Source organism: Lissotriton vulgaris, chromosome 9, assembly GCF_964263255.1.
Source record: "Lissotriton vulgaris chromosome 9, aLisVul1.2, whole genome shotgun sequence".
NCBI classification, from domain to species: Eukaryota; Metazoa; Chordata; class Amphibia; order Caudata; family Salamandridae; genus Lissotriton; species Lissotriton vulgaris.
In genome coordinates this window covers 797,297,251-797,316,994 of record NC_141697.1, presented here as the reverse complement: position 1 = coordinate 797,316,994, position 19,744 = coordinate 797,297,251, and the positions used below count along the sequence as shown (strand labels likewise).

Genomic DNA, 19,744 nt, shown 5'->3' with positions numbered 1-19,744 from the left:
AGGTATACCACACTGCGGCCTTGTGACATGAGTGTTTATGTGCTTTTTTATTCCCAACAACAAAAAAACTTTTGTGAACCCATTAAATAAATGCTCATGTACCAGACCGACATTATCAGGATCTGACTCGTGCGAAACGTCACCCTGGATGGTGGCAAGAGCATTGTCTACCAATTTGGATATTTCATTCATCTTCTCTGCATTGGTGGCAACTTTGTCCCTTTTTAAACGTCGTGTATCATTGATAATAGAACTTCTACATAGTCTACACTTGTTGTGGGACCTACTGAAGAATTTGAATGCATAGGCCGCAGAGAAAGAAGCAAAGGGTTGTGATCACTTTCCGGGAGCTCACAGACCAGCATGTCTAATACATTGGGCCAGAACTCCTTATTGATGATAAAATAGTCAATACGACTGGAGCTTTGCCCAAAGTTATAAGTCAGCTTCCCAATCTTATCTGATCGTGAGCGGCCATTGGTTGCTCTCAACCCATGTTCCAGGCAGAGTACATTTAATTGTAATCCTGCGTGTAGAACCGGCTTTTTGAAGACCCCCCCCACTAGGAGAGTCAAAGCCAGCGGTAAAGGGGACACCTAGAATCTACGGGTTCTTCTTGCTTAAATCATACATTACCAAAGAGACAAGGACAACCAGCCGTTGAGGGAAATAAGTTATTTATTAGCTCGAGCTAAGGCCAGGGTCCCAGAATAGTACAAAGACAAATCTACGGAGACTGCTGCTTCAATCCGCAGCGCACACATACTTATAGTACTAGCCACGCCCATTTGCACAATACATAGTTACACATTTGGATAAGTTCCTAATCTGACAAGTTCTTCGTCAGTCTTGTGGTGCAAACATGGCCAGGGGACATCTGTCTCTGATTGCACAATGTACACAGCCTCGTAATTCCTTGCTCAATTGTGTGGTCACAGGGTGTAGCCTCGTGCTTCCTTGACCAGATGGTGTGGTGACAGGCCACAGGAGTTGGTCGTGACAGGCTGAGTTACCAACAATGGACAGGATGTGGCTAAGTCTATGACACAACTGGGGGGGTGAGGCACACAGGCAGCTTCTCGGAATCGGCTCGACCGCAAGGAGGAAGGAGGGTTGTGCAAGTTTCAACAGGGACGTGAAAAGCAATTCTTCACCAGGTTGCCGAGAGCATGGCAACATAAAATGGAGTCTTGTGGGTCATTTTAATTACAATTCAACAGTCACTCCTTTTGCCATGCAGAGGCAACAATCAGTCGTCATCTAGGTCAATGTCCCTCATTTCCTGGACCTCTTTCTCAATCATCATCATGGCATTTTGATGGTGTGAATTCACTTGTTTCTGTGCCAAAGAGGTGGCACAGAGCCCACACAGCGCGGGCATGCATTGAACACAGAGGCATCAAGAGAACACTGCGGCTGCAAGGATTGCAATGAAAATCATTATCTTCCATCCCCACTGAGATACAATGCTCCAAAATCAGCCTGTTAAGGACCATGAACCCTCATCCTGATGGATGTCGGAAGCAATCTTATGGAGCTTCTGGATTGCTTGATAAACTGTTGGTGAATTATCAGGGATGAAAATGCAGCAACTTGTTTTGATCAATGTGCAGACTCCTCCACGGTCCGCCAGTATTATGTCAAGCGCCATTCTGTTCTGTAAAGTCATGAGGCGGTCCGCTTGAAGTTCAGCTGTAATGTTACTGAGGGCACCGGCAGTCGCGTTGATGGTGGCCTCTACCACCCTGGTAAGATGTTGGAGATTACGACTATTGACCATAGGACCCAAAAAGGGAGGAACCCCCTTTTTGGGCCAGCTGTGTCTTCAGTATCAACCACACCTCTCTTCTTAATGTGGTGTTTTGCATCGGCTGTGTAGGTGGGGGGAGCAACCAAGCAATGCAACAGGTGCCTGCCCAAGACTTGGGAAGCCAGGTGTAGGCCTTGTTCCCACACACAAAATAGGTATTCAGTGAAGACACCAGAGCTGGGCGAGTCAAACCATTGAGCTGAAGTGTGTAGGCACAGTCACTTTCTCCCACCCATACTGTTCCACTGCTCTTCATGCAGTATTGTCCGGGATTTGGGTAGACAGGGAGGTCCCTGAGAGGTGGCAGTCTTTTCTTTCCCTCACCATTGTAGATGTTCGATGGATAAAAAGATCCATGATTGTTCTAATATTCATTCTTTTCTGCTGAGTCTTTATCCATGTTTGGCCACTCCGCAGCCATGATGTGGCAGAATGCTTGTCTGCTACTGATCTTCCCCAGGGATCGTGTGGATGTGTCACCTGAATAGAATGCATCAAAGAACACAGTGTACCAGCCGAGAGAAAGGAGCAGGAGTCAGGGACGTTCCGGTGCTTGCAGTATGGGGCAGCAACCCACATACCCAACAGTTTGTTGTGTTCACCACAAGCTGGTGCTGCTGTAACATTTGAATGAAAGTGTTGTTAAAGAAACCTGTCTTTATGTTCTTGTCCTGGGTGGGTAATGACACATGTTGATGTGGCGATTCTGTAGAGGTAGGAGGGCAGCGTGTATTACCCATCCGAGGCATGCCATTCCCAGTGAAATAGTCAATAGTACGATTAGACAGATCGAGTACCGGCTACGTATTGTCTTTATGTACTCTTGTTTCTTTATTTCTTTGCTCTTTAAGCTTTCAGTGTTCATTTTGTTCATTGTCTGCATCAATTGGTTTTCCCTAGTTGCTGCCTGTGATTGGTGGTTGCTTCACCAGTTAGTGATTCCGGCGGTCCTATTGGCACGTTCCGGTCCGCTGTACCGGCTCCGGTCAAAAATGCGCTGGTGTATCACAGTCCTGCAGCGATTTGTCGGACCATGTCAAGCAGAGGGCAGAGACCTTTGTCTCTTCAGTCCTTTTTTCTGGGTCGGAGGTTGTACCGGGTGGACCTGGGCGTTGTTTGATCAGGAAACAAAGGCTCTGGCTGTTGAGTGTCCCGCAACCTCTGATGCGAAGGAATGGCAGATTGCAGGATGTTGTAGTTCTCTCGTTCAGATGAAGCCCAGGCAATGTGAGGCTACGCTCCCAAACGCCACCTCCGATCAGCCAACCACGCCCTCGCCGCCGTCCCCCGCATCCGAAGAGCGACTACAGGAGGAAGGTCCTTCTCCTACCTGGCCGCCAAGACCTGGAACTCCCTCCCGACCGACCTGCGCCTGACCCAAGACCACCTCTCCTTCAGGAAGAAGCTGAAGACCTGGCTGTTCGAGCAGTAGCGGCTCCCCCCCCCCCCAGCGCCTTGAGACCCTACGGGTATGTAGCGCGCTTTATAAGTGTCACTGATTGATTGATTGATTGATTGATTGATTGATTGATGTTGGTGTCACTGAAGGGTACAAAGCGCGGGACTTTCCCACATTTGCCGTCTCCCAGGCCTTCCTTGACCCACCGGTCGTATGGTAGTGGTAGACGCACCTTCTTGCAGTGCACTCTGTGAACCCACCTTCACTGCAGACCGGGTAGCCAGCAACACTTGTGGGGCGGCTATCACCTCTGCTCCAAGTTATTTATTCTCTGGAAATTGAGGATGCAGACCCAGTTGCCTGGCTGGACGGTGTGACCAGGTCCCTCTGGTTTTGGTGGCAGGATATCTTGTACCTGATGATGAATGAGACATAGGTTAGTGGTCAATTCATGTAAATAATCAATCAACAATGGGTATTCAATGTCAGAGTACGACTTTGGGTGGGGTACTCCCCAAATATTTGCTGGCCGACCAAACACTATTTTGTATGGAGATAGTCCGGTACGGGAATGTGCTGTGGCTCTAGTTAATAGGAGGGCAAGGGGCAGTGCGTCCGGCCAAGACAGTCCTGTTTCAGCCAGGATCTTTGCCAATTTTAATTTCGGTGCTCCATTGTGGTGCTCAACCAAACCTGCTGACTGGGGGTGATTAGCGGCATGGAATTTCTGTCTGATCCCCATCCCTACACACACTTTCTTCATTATTTCCCCTGTAAAGTGGCTTCTGTTGTCGCTCCAGATAATTCTGGGCATCCCAAATCTGGGAAAAAATTTATAGCAGTGTTGTCCTGAAGGGGGTAGGCTTCGATCCACTTACTAAAGGCACACACAACTACCAGGACATATCAGAGATTGTTGCATCTTTCCATCTGTATGTAATTTATTTGGAGCACTTCGAAGGGGTAAGATGGGGGTGCAAATGTCCCAGCAGGTGTTGGTGTACCTTTTCCCGGGTTATGCATCAAACAAATCATGCAATTCCTGACTAACCTCTCAGCATATTTTGGGATGTGTTTGTTTCGCCATACCGGAGCTAGCAATTTGCAAATACCTTTTGCACTAATGTAAGCTGGGCCATGAGCCATAGTGACCACTGGCAAAACTTACAGCTAGATTCATCAAAGATCCGTTTTGCGAGTCCTTAATAGCGATTATTAAGGAATCGCTATTAAGGACTTGCAAAACGGGATTCATGTAGGAATCGCTAAATAAAATGCGATTCCTACATATTCCTTATTTGCGATTAGCAAATTGCTAATCGCAAATAAGGAATAACTCCCCATTCATTCCTATGGGCCTAAAGGCCCATAGGACACCCTGTAGCACCCCTGAATTGCAAATTTACACAGGTGTTGCGCACACACATGTCCAAAGGACATGTGTGTGTGTAACATGAAACAGAGAAAAATGCACTAAAGTGCATTTTTCTATTTTTTTACTATTTACCACGAAGTCAGACTTCGTGGTAAATAGCGGCCAAATATTGCGAATTCACATTTTAAAATTGGTTAATGAATTACATTTAAGGAATCTCTAATAGAGATTCCTTAAATGCAATTCCTCGCAAATATGCGATTTCGCAAATAGCGATTTTTGCATTTGCGATGATTAATCCCAAATGCACAAATTGCGCTCGCAAAGGGCCAGATTCTCAGAATCTGGCCCTTTGCGAGCGCAATTTCCTTTCATGAATCTAGCTGATAGGCAACGGTTATCAACCATCGCTGTTGTTCGGACAGATCCGTCCAACACCCATTCTCATTTAATAGTCCTGTTTGCTCTTCCCATAGAGCCTTTTCCTCTCTAGTCGCCTCTGCCTGTATTTCCTTCACATTCTCAAGAGTATCCTCGTGCATCCCTTTCTCCGGTACCCAGTTTGAGGGGCCAGCTACATACATACGGGCAGAGACATCTTTAGCTGTTACCTTTGCAGTCTGGTCAGCAAATGCATTACACCTTCGTATGTCATCAGTTACTTTCTTGGGGGGGCTACATTTGAGCTATCTTTGAAGGAAGAGTCAATGCTTCTAACAGCCTGCTGACCAGATGGCCATGCTGTATCTTAGTACCGTGAGAAGTAAAAAATCCCCTCTCAGCCTTTAGTCGCCCAAAATTATGGGCCACTCCAAAGGCGTATTGGCTGTCAGCGTAGATGTTGATGGCCATCCCTGTACTCAGTTCACAGGCTATTATTAGTGCTACTAACTCGGTAGCCTGGGCTGATTGGTAAGGTATTCTTTCACTCTCCACTACTGTCTGTAACGTGGTGCTAGCATAGGCAGCAGTTGTGCTACCATCAGGAAGTTTGAAGCAAGAGCCATCCACATACAGGGTACCATCAGGGTCAGTTAGGGGTGTGTCAGTCAAATCCACAAGCCTTTAGTCTCTTCCTCCGTCCGGAGGACACAATCATGCGGATCAGAATTAGTGTCATCATCAAGAAAGTGTAGCAATGTGGCTGGATTGAGCGTAGTGCAGCAGCAGATGGTGATATGACTGGCTAAGAGAGTCAATTCATATCCGGACAAACGTGCACTAGTAAGGTGTTGAGTTTTTGTCCTATTTAATAAAGTGTCAACTGTGTGAGGAACCATAACTGTAAGTGCAGTATCAAGGACCAGGCCAGCAGATTGGAGAATGGATACGACAGCTGCTGCTCTCAAGCAACTGGGTAGTGCGTGGGCCACGGGATCTAGAACTGCAGAAAAATATGCAGAGGGGCGTTGTCTGTCGCCAAAGCGCTGAGTAAGCACTGACAATGCGCAACCATCATGCTCATGTACAAAAGGAGTGAAGTGTTTCTGATAAGTAGGGGTGCCTAGCACCGGGGCCGAACACAAGGCTGTTTTCAGTTCTTCAAATGCATGCTGGCACTCATTTGTCCAAGGGAGTGGGTGGGAACATCTTTAAGTGTGAGGCTCAATAAAGGTTTAATGAGTAAAGAAAAATTGGGTATCCACTGGTGGCAGTAGGAGGTGATACCAATAAAAGCACATACCTCTTTCTGCGTTTTTGGTTGGGGCATCTTACTGATTGTTTGTATTAGTTAAGGGGTGAGGCGGAGCCGCTCCTTCGACAGGAGAAGACCTAAGTAGGTCACCTCATATCGACAATATTGGAGTTTGGAAAGGGAAACTTTGTGATTGAACTGTGCCAGATGCAGGACCAATTTCATTGTAGCTTCTTTACATAACGCCTCGGTGTCTGCGGCTATAAGCAAATCATCACCCTGGAGTAGGGTTGTACCTTGAGGTAGGGACACGGAATCAAGTTGGCCCTTGAGGGCCTGACTATAAATTGAAGGGCTCTCTGTATATCCTTATGGAGCTCTGCAGAACCGGAAACTCCATCCTGCCAATCAGAATCGAAAAAGGTCCCTACTCTGTTCAACTGGTACACTAAAGAAGACGTTTTTTAGGTCAATGACAGAGAAGAAACATGCAGACGGGGGAACCATAGTCAATAGAGTGCTGATATCTGGGACCACAGGAAACAGGGGTACTACTATTTTGTTTAAATCGCGGAAATCAATGACAAAACGGGGGGCTTTGAAGGATCGGTACGTTTTAGGACAAGCAAAATTGGGCTATTGCACACGTTTCCTCTTGTGTCTTAAACCAAACCCTTGTCAACGAGTTCAGAAATCATCTGGAGTAATGTCCTTTCCCATTATTTGGGTATTTTGTATTGGGGAAGTCGGGGAGGGCGAGCATTTTCCTTCAGTGTAACAGAAAAGGGGGGTATGGACAAAAGGCCGACATCAGTATCACCTTGGGCCCAAAGAGCAGGAGGGACATTCTGAAGTTCCTGGGGAATGGGATCAGAGGAGGCTAAATATACTGGGTGTGTGGTAAGGGGACCTATAGTGATGTAAACCCCATCAGGAGAACAGTATATGGTTGCATGTAATCTTTTTAATAGATCTAAACCCAACATATTTTCGCCACATGTGGAAGTCAAAACCAAAGGGGAATCTACTGCGTAAGGTCCTATTGTTAGTTCCAGTGTTTGCGAAACGGGGCTAAATACTGGGGTGCCAGAAAACCCCACAGAAATGTTATTTGCGCCAGACAAGGGGGCCCCAGGAACCTTAGATCTAGCAAGAGAACTTTTGGTTGCACCAGTCTCGACCAAGAATTTTTCTGTAGATCCCAATGTTGTAACATGGACATACAGTCCCTTTTGGTCAGCAGGAATAGGCACGGTCCCTTCTCTTGTCCTTGGCAATCCTAGTGGGACAAAAACCCGGTCCCTTCTTCGGGCTCATAATCCTCAGTAAAATAATTGCGGTCCTCATAATTAGTGGTATCAAATCTATTTTCTTGCATAAGGGGGCGCCTGTCCTGTAACTGCGTTCTAGGTCTGCCTCGCCCTCATACTCTCTGGGAACGTTGTCCTGTGAAGCGGTCAGCTGAGGCAGAGTTGTTCTGGGCCATCAAGGGACACTCGTCTCGCCTATGACCCTCCTGGCGACAATAAGCGCACTGGGTGGGTCCCAGCGGTGGGCGAGGAGTCACATGGGCAGGTCTCTGAGCTATTTGTTGAAACTTAGGGGCACCTCTGTTTTGGGTCTGGGTCAGGTATGCTTGTTGGAGTAATATCTTTCAGTACTAAGAAGAAGTTCCCTTGAATAAGGTATTCAATAAAACAACTTGATTCACAAATCAATTAGGACAATAAAGTTAAGAAAATTGTTTACAATTTATTAATTACACAAAGTATTTTTTTTAAAAACAAGTGGACAATAGCATCACTGTACACAAATAAAACCAGTTAAGTAAAAAGGAAAAGTTAACATACATAGAATTCAAAATTGACCAGCAATATTGATACAAGGAAGGGGAGACAGACAACAGTAAGACATCCAATTGTACAATACTAGGTGTATATTCGAACTCAATGTGACACCCATGTGCTGTGCACAGTTTTATATTGTATCAACACAGGTATCCGAGTCTAAGAATTATACTTGGAAATGCGTTGACGCGTTTCGGTGGTTGGTTTGGTTTTGAGCCACCTTTGTCAAGACACTATGCTTTGTCTGTCGTATATCTGGGGTCAATAAAATCACCCTTTGAAATCTCCTTTGGATATAATCCAAGTGATTTTGTTGTGGTAATGTATACTTTAGGATAGGTTGATTGACATCGTTCTTCCTTCAAATATTTGTATAACCGGCTTCACTTTATCGGTTTAAGGATCCTGAATATAAACCAGATGGGCTTGGGAAATAGTGCTCATCAAATAGCGTCTTTTTCTTTAAAATAAGGAAACCAGGGGCGCTTTCGTCATGTCCTCCCGGTGGAAACAATTGTTTCACTATTCAGCCGAGGAGAACTGCCTACTTCTCTGGTTTCAACGGACTGAAACCAGAGAAGTAGGCAGTTCTCCTCGGCTGAATAGTGAAACAATTGTTTCCACCGGGAAGACATGACGAAAGCGCCCCTGGTTTCCTTATTTTAAAGAAAAAGACGCTATTTGACGAGCACTATTTCCCAAGCGCATCACGTTTATCTTCAGGATCCTTAAACCGATAAATTGAAGCCGGTTATACAAATATGTGAAGGAAGAACCAAAAAACCCTCTGACTTCAACCAGATGCCAAAAGCGTCCCACGCTGCAGGAGTCCCGAGGGGTTTTGTAGCGCCTCCTGGCGCTTGTGGATGACGCCGTAGTGTGTGCCAGTAAGGGGTGCTGGGAGACGTAGTCCGCACCTTAAGCAGGAGATAGCGTAGTTCGTGACAACCCAAGCAGCATAGGGGTTGCAGTACTCCCGGACTGTTGACAAGGAGGTTCCCCAAAGGTAAGGGATCAGCAACAACCAAAAAACCCTCTGACTTCAACCAGATGCCAAAAGCGTCTTCATTATCTATTTTATTGCATAAAACCCCAAGATTCCACAATCTTTAATTCTATTAGTTTCTGTGGCTGGGTGTTGTTTGATCTGATTTAATTACAGCTGGATTTTGTGGATAGTGTAGCTGCCAGCCAGTTTCACTCTAACTCCTCAGAATGGAGACCAATTTGGGTCTTCTCAGTCAAAGTGGTTTCTGAATTGATACCAGCAGCAGTTATGAATTCGATCTTTATGCCCCAGTTCCTGAAAGTGGCTTTATCCATAGATACCAATGTGGCATAAAGTTGTGTGAAAAAAGTGACAACAGCAAAATAAATATGGATAAATACAGATAAAATTAGGAAAACATAAATATGGATAAATACAAACTGTAATATCAATAAATACCATAAAACCGGGAGCACTAATTAAATATCACCCCAATTATCAGGCCACTAGTAATGAAGGCTCTAGATTCTATAGAATATATGCCATACTGTAAATAAAATCACTTAACAAGCCATAAATAAAATCATCAAAAGAACAATGTATTATTACAACAAATAAACAATACTTCTTTAATATTAAATTTATTAATAAAACCATATTTAACAAATATTTAAAAAATCCAAACTATGACACATTATTAAAGAAACTCTTCACCAATAATACCTAATTTCCCAAAAATCAACACTATACCTAAAAGGACCATAATTCAAAGAATAATATAGATAAAATACATGGCAAAATATATACTTAAAAATAAAACTACATGAACAGAACAACAATCAATTTTCAATCATCAAAAAATTTGATTTTAAGCATTCCCTTCTACAAAACATATACAGTTACACCTACAATTGTGTAGTGGTAGGACTTCTTCCAAAAAGCACCTAAACATCCATTAATCCAATAAAAAAGTAAAACTAATAAACAAAAACTTCCAAGGGTGTCAGTCTGAAAATGTTATTTGAATGTGAGAAATACACATAAAAGCAGATGCACAATATTTCACATATTACAGTATACACAGCATAAAATTCATGTAGTAATATAAAAACGATGAAATCACTTAAACATGCTTTTCATTGAAATAAATGGAAACAGCCGATTTTAAAAAGGCTCTAGTATTTATACAACTGACAGAAAAACAATAAATGTAAAAGGGATTGAGTGGATTCCCCATCGCAAGGACAAGTCTGTAAAGACAACACATGTTGGAAACTCATCTGGAAACAGAGTGGGTAGATATTTGTATCAGCCCGAAACCTAATTAGTAGCAACCTTTCCCATCTCCCCAACGCCAAACTCTGATAAAATGCTATACCCCCATCTGTTCTTGTTGTCTGAAATTCCTCCACTGTAAGTTTTAGCAATTCAACTTTTTACTTCTCACCAAAAATTGGGCCTTCACAATTTCCCTGCCTTGGGGGTGATAAAGGTGGAATCTCAAAAATATGGGGAAAACGTATGATTTTTTTTCTTCCTGATATATATACCAACCTGGGAATACTGGAGGCCTTATCAATCCTTAAGCAGTCCTTGATGGTGGCCAGCTTTAGAAAGGCCTCCCGATTGGCCCTCACCAAGTGCCATAAAGCTAAAGGGGCCCATTTAATTTGTTGTTCTAAATACCTAAAGCCTAGTTACTCATGTGTGATGTAAGAGGAAGTGGTTGGCAGAATGGATACTACCGTCCTAAAGAAGTAGTGTTCCTCTCTCTGCAGATTACTGCAATTAATGAATCCCCACACCCAAGCACCACAAGCTGCAATAGAGGTGCACTGACTATTAAAAATCTCAAATTAGCGGGTAAGACTCATGTGCCGAAAAAGTCCCTGCACGTCTAAAAGCAAGCCTAGTGTTCTAGTGAAATTGAGCTGAGTGTTAGAAATATTGGAGGACCACGATCTAGAGGAATCGAAGCAAATGCCCAAGTAGAAAATGCATTAACAGCTGTAAAGCAGCTAGATCAATGTATAATAGCAGACTCCCTGTCTTTTAGGGCCACAAACCATGATATGGCATTTGCTGCAGATGGTCACACAATCTAAACTGGACGTGAATACCACAAAAGCAGTAACTAACGAATGCAGTGTATGCAGTGTTTCTGCAATTAGCACTGCATTCTCCGCATAGAGTATTGCCAGCAGTGGCTTATTGTTGATTATGGGGACATCACTTGAAGAACTAACCAGAGACGGAGTTAGGCTGTTTATAAACAGAATGAATAATAGCAGGACCAGCACACAACCCTGTTGCACACCTATAGCAAAGTAGAAAGACTCAGTAAGCTTCCCAGGTCCCCATGTATTACGCTTGAGTTCAAATGGTGTGGAGCGCTTGCAAAAAGTATACTGAAGTACAATCCAAACCCAGTTCTGCCAATGTACTCTAGAGCTTGGGATGATTAACAAAATGAAAGCTGCCAATAGTTCCATGAATGATAGGTACAGGGTGCAGCGTTTGCAATTGTATACTTGCCCAAAATTAAATGCAAGGGAAGGCACTGCTCCATTGTACCCAGCCATCCCATGAAACCATATCCAATGGGAAATGTAAATGTTCATTCATTGGAGGAATGTTGCATGACATTTTCAGTACTACATTGAGAAACTGCACCTGGCGAAGCTCTCCCAGCACCTTCCTCACAATGTTTGTGAATTGCTACAAGTTGTCCATTTATACATGTTTGTTGGAGTTGGTGTACAAGTTAAATGGAGTTGAACTGTTCCCTGTCTTTGCTTAATACCCTAGTAAAAACAGTGGGACGCTAATTCACTCGGTTTCAAACAAGATGAAGCCTGCAAATTATGCTCCTGTCCTGTGGCGGCTGGCAACATTTGAAAGTGATGGTGTGCAAACGTTTGCGATGAGTTTTATGTAGTGAGCAAGCCAGACTGACAAAAGTGGGGTTCAGGGTTGTTCTGAGGCCCTATATGCTTATATATTTTTCCCTTAGCGCTCAACACCCGGAAAAGTTGAGAATATTTGGATCAGCTTCGCCAGGGAGCAAAGAACCTGCAAGACGTTTGGGTAAACTTCGCCAGGGAACAAATAGAGCAGCTCCACTTCTAAAGGGGCGCAGGGCCTACAACCATGGCCTGTAGTTCACAGTTGGGAAGATCAGCTCCACTATATGTCATGACTCCGCTTCCTTCCCCACTCCCAAACACCGTAACACTAACAGTGCTCTTGACCCATTGAAATAGTCCTTTTCTCTAAACCAAGCTTTCTTTTGATTCACACAAAATCGTACCGTCAGATTTTGAGACTTCCAATACACTTGAATTTCCAACAGACACTGGTTATATTGGTATACGTCTGAAGAATTGGTTTTCCCAACTAGTTTTTCTGAATATCTGACACATGATTTCCGATATTCAATAATGCTCTTGATTTCATCTCTTTTCCTCTAAATTTCACGATTCCAGCTATTATGCCAAGCCAAGCATGTATTTTCTTTTACTGGTATCAGCACAGCAAATACTATTGAGGTCAACTTGTGTTTTTTTCCCAAACCTTGCCAAGAAATGTCTCAATGTCTTTGCAAAAGTTCTGCAAATACGTTTTTCAATTCTAACTTATAATCATTTAAACCAGTAATTGCTGCATTAATACGCAGATTTAAATGTCTCGCTCTGCACTAGCTGCACTGTGAGGTCGCAGGGCTGCGAGGTACTTTGGCTCACCACCTTCCTTTTTTGCCTACTCCTCGCAGGACCCGCTGCGCGGGTCCCGCTTCGCTGGATCAACTCTCACCTGGATTCCTGATTGACTGCTCCTGGGGCTCAACGAGGGAAAGGCAGGGCTGCGAGCGGAGTGCTACTGCCGGCCAGGGACTACCTGTCCCAGAAGCACCGCCGGCCGGACCATCAGCACTTGGGTTGCTCTCCCCGCCTGCCCCTCCCCATCTGATGTAAAAGCGGAGCGCTTCAGTAAACGTTGGGTCGCTCTGCACTAGCTGCACTGTGAGGTCGCAGGGCTGTGAGGTACTTTGGCTCACCTCCTTCCTTTTTTGCCTACTCCTCGCGGGACCCGCTGCGCGGGTCCCGCTTCGCTGGATCAACTCTCACCTGGATTTCTGATTGACTGCTCCTGGGGTTCAATGAGGGAAAGGCAGGGCTGCGAGCGGAGTGCTACTGCGGGCCAGGGACTTCCTGTCCCAGAAGCACCGCCGGCCGGACCATCAGCACCTGGGCTGCTCTCCCCGCCTGCCCCTCCCCATCTGATGTAAAAGCGGAGCGCTTCAGTAAACGTTGGGTCGCTCTGCACTAGCTGCACTGTGAGGTCGCAGGGTTGCGAGGTACTTTGGCTCACCACCTTCCTTTTTTGCCTACTCCTCGCGGGACCCGCTGCGCGGGTCCCGCTTCGCTGGATCAACTCTCACCTGGATTCCTGATTGACTGCTCCTGGGGCTCAACGAGGGAAAGGCAGGGCTGCGAGAGGAGTGCTACTGCCGGCCAGGGACTACCTGTCCCAGAAGCACCGCCGGCCGGACCATCAGCACCTGGGCTGCTCTCCCCGCCTGCCCCTCCCCTTTACCCATAATTCTACATATTGTTGTGAGCAGTCCGCTGCGCGGGAGCGACCGGGAGAAGCCCGGGACAAGGGCGGGACCGTATGTGGCCGTCCGGGGCTGAAGGAGGCTGGGCTGGGCCCACTTTCTTTCGCCCGCACCTTCTTGATACTAGCCGAACCAAGGAATAGATCACGGACATGCCCTCACCGGCACCATGTGAAACTCCATCAAGGGTGGGGGGAAGCAACACAGGGACTCTGGACAACTATTTCAAATCCGCTAAGGGAGAAGGGGGAAAAGAAAGCTCCTTAGAGAAGCGCAGGGCAGAACGCTGCCGCTCCATTGAAATCATGAAAAGCAGACCCCTTAGCGAGATAATTCCCTATCCCATCTCCCAAGAGGAAGGCACCCTCAATGATAGCCAGGATCTATCAACCCAAGATGGCGTCCCCCTATTGTTAAGGGATAGCATTACCATCCCCGGTACACTGTCCGAAAAGAGCACGGAGGCCATCCCACCTTCAACCTCTACCAATATGGCTGTTGACTTGGTCACCCAAACTCCCCCGCTAAACAAAATCAAGAAAAATAAGCCCAAGCAAACTGTTGTGGCGGAACTGCATGGCCCCCCACCCAACAAGCGCAGAAGGAAGACAAGGGGGGGACAGGGGGAAACCAAAATATCCCACCTAGACTTTGGCAAAAAACACAAGCCTGAACTCACCCCTGTCAGGGTCAGAGATAATGTGCATACCGTTACTTCTCCTAAGGATACAAGTGCTATCACTGCTGTTACTAACAGTGATCCAGGGGTTAACCCGTCCAACACAGCTCCCCCTCTTACATCCTTAGGGAGTATAGAATTCCTACTCCGTTCACTCTTGCTGCCCATTAGTGAAAGCCTGAAAAAAGTCGAGATCAGGCTTACCATCTTAGAGGCAACTCTAACTACCCTGAACACCTCGGTTAGTAAGAAGTCTAGAACTACGGGGCCCAATCCACCTATAGGAACCTTCCCTAACAAACAAAATCCTCCCCCTAACACAGGAGACTTACAGGGTGCTAATAAAGGAACTTCACAGGGCGCCGCCACTGCCCCCCCCTTGCAGCCACTTATGGCTATTCCTGTTCCGACCCCACGAAGCACTTTAAACATCATGCCTCCTCAGATATTAGACCCTGCCCCCCACAGTCTAGAGCCAGGCATAAATCCTGGGTTCCCCCCCATTGCTAGTATTTTCTCTCCCCCTCCTGGCCAGCCTGCTCAAAGACCACGGAGACCAGATCTGCCACCGGAAGCCAATAGCCTTATGGTGGTTTTAGCGGGTGCCCCCCCTTTACAAAGGGGAGAAAACGAAGATTTCCAATCTCTCAAGAAGAAAGTCATTAAATGGCTGAATTGGAACAGACCCCTACCACCACACTTTAATAATGAGATCATAATGGTCAGAAGGGTGCCCTGGTTGGGGAAGACGAGGAAAACAATAATAGGGCACTGTATAATGGTGACCTTCAGGGACCCTGGTACTGTTTTACATATTTGCGCAGGGTCAAATAGATCATTGGATTCCACCATACACACCCTGCCAGTCTCCTTCTTTTTTCCACCCATCCGCATGCATTATGACCCGCCACAAGGAAACTGGACAAGGGTGGAACGGAGACCCAGACACAAAGAATATGTCCGACGTCCAAATTACCAGCCACCTGATACACCCTATTTCCACTACAAACGCTTCAATTGCTTGAGCGGGCTTGATGGGGTTGATTGACTGCCCACCAACAATTTTGTGACCTTGGACAATGGTTCCTGTAGTCTCCCTGAGCCATCTGGCCGCTCAAGATTGGGAAACTTACATTGAGACTGGGGACGTTTGCATGTTCCAGGAGACCTGGGCAAGGGAAGACTATGGGCACCAAGGTTACCAGTCATTTTTCATCCCGGCCAGGTGGGAGGGCAAAGGTCGCCCTTCAGGCGGGCTCACAACCTGGGTGGCATCCCACCTAGGTTGCGAGGCTACACGGTTACCGGCCCCCTCCGACGATATCCTTGTGGTTTTATTGTCCTGGCCAAATCAAGCAAAACTCGCCTTAATAAACATCTACTCTAGGCCAGTTGGAATTGCCAGGGAATCACCCACCATAGACGAACTTTCGGACTATTTATCCGAAATAACAAGAAATCTACCCTATGTAGTGGGAGGGGATCTAAATTCCCACTTTGAGCCATTGCCAGGCCTTTTAGAGGGTTTTCCAATGGAAGAAGAGGTCAGGTGGTCAGTGCCTTCGGTAGAAGCTCCCCCCCGAAGGCATGGACTCCCGTAGCATTGCAGATCACAGCTCTTACCCTAAAGTTTGGAATTAGAGCCTGTAACGGGCGTATTAGATCTGACATACCTAGCAGAACCACCTATAACAGAGTGGGAAGAGAATCTCGCTTGGATTATGTCCCGGTACAGATAGCGAACTGGCCAGCTATTCGGGACTTTAGAGTTATGGAAAGGCTAGACAGTGATCACAATGCCCTTGAACTTGACCTCATTCACCCCGGCCTTCAAACCTGCATAACGTCTAAGGAGGGTAGCAAACCTGAACTTCTACTGGAAAACAACAGGAGAAGAATCAGGTGGGAACAACTGGCCTCAAGTGAGGAGAAACTCCCGAGGCTTTATGCAGGGATAATCCCCATCTTGGAAACTGTGGGAGATTTAGCTACTGGGGTGGGCAACAAAGACTCACAGGCCAAATTATACCAGGCCCATGAGGACCTTATAAAGGCTGCGGCCCCTAACCTCTTCAGTAACGTACAGAATTCAAGGAGGGGGCAGCCATGTAAATTCTCATGGTATAACACAGCCTGCAGAAGGGCAAAGGGGGAACTCCTTAGATCCATCAAGGAGGGTCTAGGTGGGGAGCAGTTAAGAGAAAGTAGACGGGCATACAAAAAACTCACCGCCCACGCTAAAACTGAATGGGAGGAGAACCAATGGGAAGAGCTCACTAAGTCCTTAGCGATAAAAGATCACCGAATGTTCTGGAGAATAGTAAGCGGGGGTTGGGGAATCTCCATCCGGCAATCGAGCCAAACATTGCACCAGGGGTGTGGCAGGCACACTTTCAATCCCTCTATAGCTCTGAGCCGGGAGAACCTACTATTGACACCGGGCTGGTTGGCCTGATTACGAGGGGGATCCAATAACATTGGGCGAGGTCACGGCTGCAATAGCAGGACTTACCGCGGGAAAGGCGCCAGGATTGGATGGCCTACCCGGGGACCTGTTTAAGCAGGAGCCCATTGTCTGGGCCCCCTACCTTGCCGCTCTGTTTAATGGAGTTCTCAGCGGCATGGAAATCCCCCGTACTTGGCTGGGGGCGGAGGTGGTTCCTATATTCAAAAAGGGCTCGCCTCTCCTCCCAGCCAACTACAGACCAATCAGTCTAATTGATGTGGCACAGAAGCTGTTTGGTAGGGTATTGTTGAACCGGCTCCAGGACTGGGCAGAAGAGTCGGGTGTTCTTAGCTCGTACCAGGCGGGATTTAGAAAGGGAGTTTCCACAGTGGACCAGGTCTTTTGATTGAACATTATCTACTGGAGGGCAGCGATATTCGAGGGCGGCAGCCTATACACAATTTTTGTGGATCTGCGGGCCGCCTTCGACCTGGTGCCCAGAGGGAAACTTTGGAGCGTTCTGGCTGAGATGGGTGTTCCCCCGGATATCCTGATAATCTTGCAGAGATTACATCACAACAACTATGCTCGAGTGAGGTGCGGGAGGTCCGGGGCACTGACGGATAGATTCCCCGTTGATCGAGGGGTTAGGCAGGGTTGTGTGCTGGCACCAACCCTGTTCTGCCTCTTTGTCAACGGGGTAATCGCCCACCTAAATGCCACTGAATACACTGACGCCCCCAAATTGAACGGCAGCAGGGTGCCTGCAATCATGTTTGCAGACGACACCCTGCTGCTGTCCAAAACCCCAATGGGGATACAGAGGATCCTCGATTCATTCGTGGCCTTTTGCATTGATAGGGGCTTAGAAATTAATGCGGCCAAAACCAAGTTTATGGTCCTGAACCCAAGCCAAAAATTGCGGCCGAATCCGCTATTGGGAGCCTCACGGCTCAAGAGAGTTTCCACCTTTGAATATCTTGGTGTAACTCTCAACGAAACTATGTCTTGGGGATCACATCAGAGCAGGCCCAACCTCAAATTGGTACAGACTACAGGGGGTATCACGCGGATGATGAATGGCTCCTCATACCATCCGCTGGGGCCGCTCATCCAGATCTATAAGGCACAGGCCAGGGGTGCTACTATGTATGGGGCGGAATTGTGGGGACATACATCTTGCCGCAGTCTGTCCTTAACTGAGAATAATTTCATCAGACAGATAGTCGCACTTCCGCCCAGCACCCCGCTCCTCCCCTTGAGGTTAGATCTGGGTCTGCGACCAATAGCTGACAAACTAGGTTTGAGACCCATAGCCTTCTGGCGAAGGCTATGGAGTAGCGATAAACTCTCTGCCTATAGGGCGGAACTGATGGAGCTATTGACCCACCCGAAAGCGCTACTGATCCCCTGGATAAAATATATCCAAAAATCCTGTATGATACTGGGGTTTCCTGACCTTTGGTCTAATCCTGCCAATGCCTCATTAAACATCTCTAAGAGAGCTCTGGCCATCGCTTACCACGAACAAAAACTAGCCATGGCCCTAGACAGCCAGGGTGAAGGGTCACTAACTTCTGTATTTGCGCAAAGTAAGGACTCGTACAGGTTTGAGAGGGTTTTAGACGCCATCTCCCCCGTGCTGGCCAGGAAGCTGTTTCTCCAATGGAGATATGGCACACTGCCCCTACGATCCTTTACCAGCTCCTGGTCATCACCCCCCTCCACCAAGCAGTGCCCGGCCTGCGCTGCCGCAAAGGAAAGCGATTTACATGTGGTCCTGTTTTGCCCAGTTTACTAGGCAGCGAGGAAATATTGGCTCCTACCACTGATCAGAAACCTGGGTTGTAGGGAGTACCTCCCAATGTACAGAATTTTAAAAACCGATGTCTCAAGCCTAACTGTGTTTGCATTAGCAAAATTCCTCACCAATGTCTGGCACACTCGCACCCGTATTCTGAAGATGCAGGCTCCCTCTTAATTCTAAGGTCCACAGTTTTAAATGTAATTTTAGCAGTATGCAATTTCAAGGTTTTATACTGTATAATTATGCATTGATTGATTATGTATGTCGATTTTATAGTGATTATATATGTTCTATTGTATATCTTTGATGGCCAACGGCCGAAATAAAGATTGAATAAATAAATGAAAAAATGTCTTGAATGTGCATGTGCTGTTGTAAGGTGTTTATAAGTACTTAGCTCTTTTCTATTCTTTTTTGCTCCTTTTTTCAGGTAGGTTGTTTGCGCGGCATAACAAATCCGAAGCAAAACACTTTCACAGCTTTTAAAATTACATCGGCAGGAAATGCCTCGGATCACACACACTAGGCACAGAGGGGCACGTCGTTTCCAGAATCAGGCTACAGCGGAATGCTAGGAGCAAGACAAACAGCTGCTGAGAGCTCTCCATGCCTCCTTCGTGGCACTAAATCACCTGTTTCAAAATGCCACTGCTGTTAGATCAGGGGAAAAGCATTGTGTTATCCTTAAGGGAACCTAACCAATCACAGTATGGCTTCATAATAATTCCACACAGTGATTGGTCATGTTCTCAAATTGACCGGCCACTACACTGTCTACAAGTACGGGAACGCAGGGACAGGCCAACCTGACCATATCCACCATAGTCTTTGTTCTTATGCTTTTTCTACTTCATATTCTATGGGAGCAATGTCAGGATTTTCATGAGCAGGTGAGCCCAGTTTTCCAAGGGGAACTGGGGAGTTGTGCTGTCTTTTCCCTGGCTGCCTAGCAGAGCATGGGTTTGAGAGGTACAAAGTGCGCATGACAAGTTCGACACAGTCAGAAATCTGTACACCCCCCACATACCCACTGACTGAACTTCAGATGAATGACGTTGCCCCCTCCCTACCTTCACCTCTGATCAACAAACACTTCGGCAAGTCTGAGACGAAGATCGCTGACATCCATGACAGATTCA

At 46.5% G+C, this 19,744-nt stretch overlaps 1 protein-coding gene across 2 annotated transcripts in view; it reads left to right on the top strand.

Annotated features, from left to right (window-relative positions):
• Nucleotides 1-19,744, top strand: part of LOC147692282 (somatostatin receptor type 1-like) — a 392,148-nt gene that overhangs the window by 321,476 nt on the left and 50,928 nt on the right. The gene's annotated exons all lie outside the window — the stretch shown is intronic.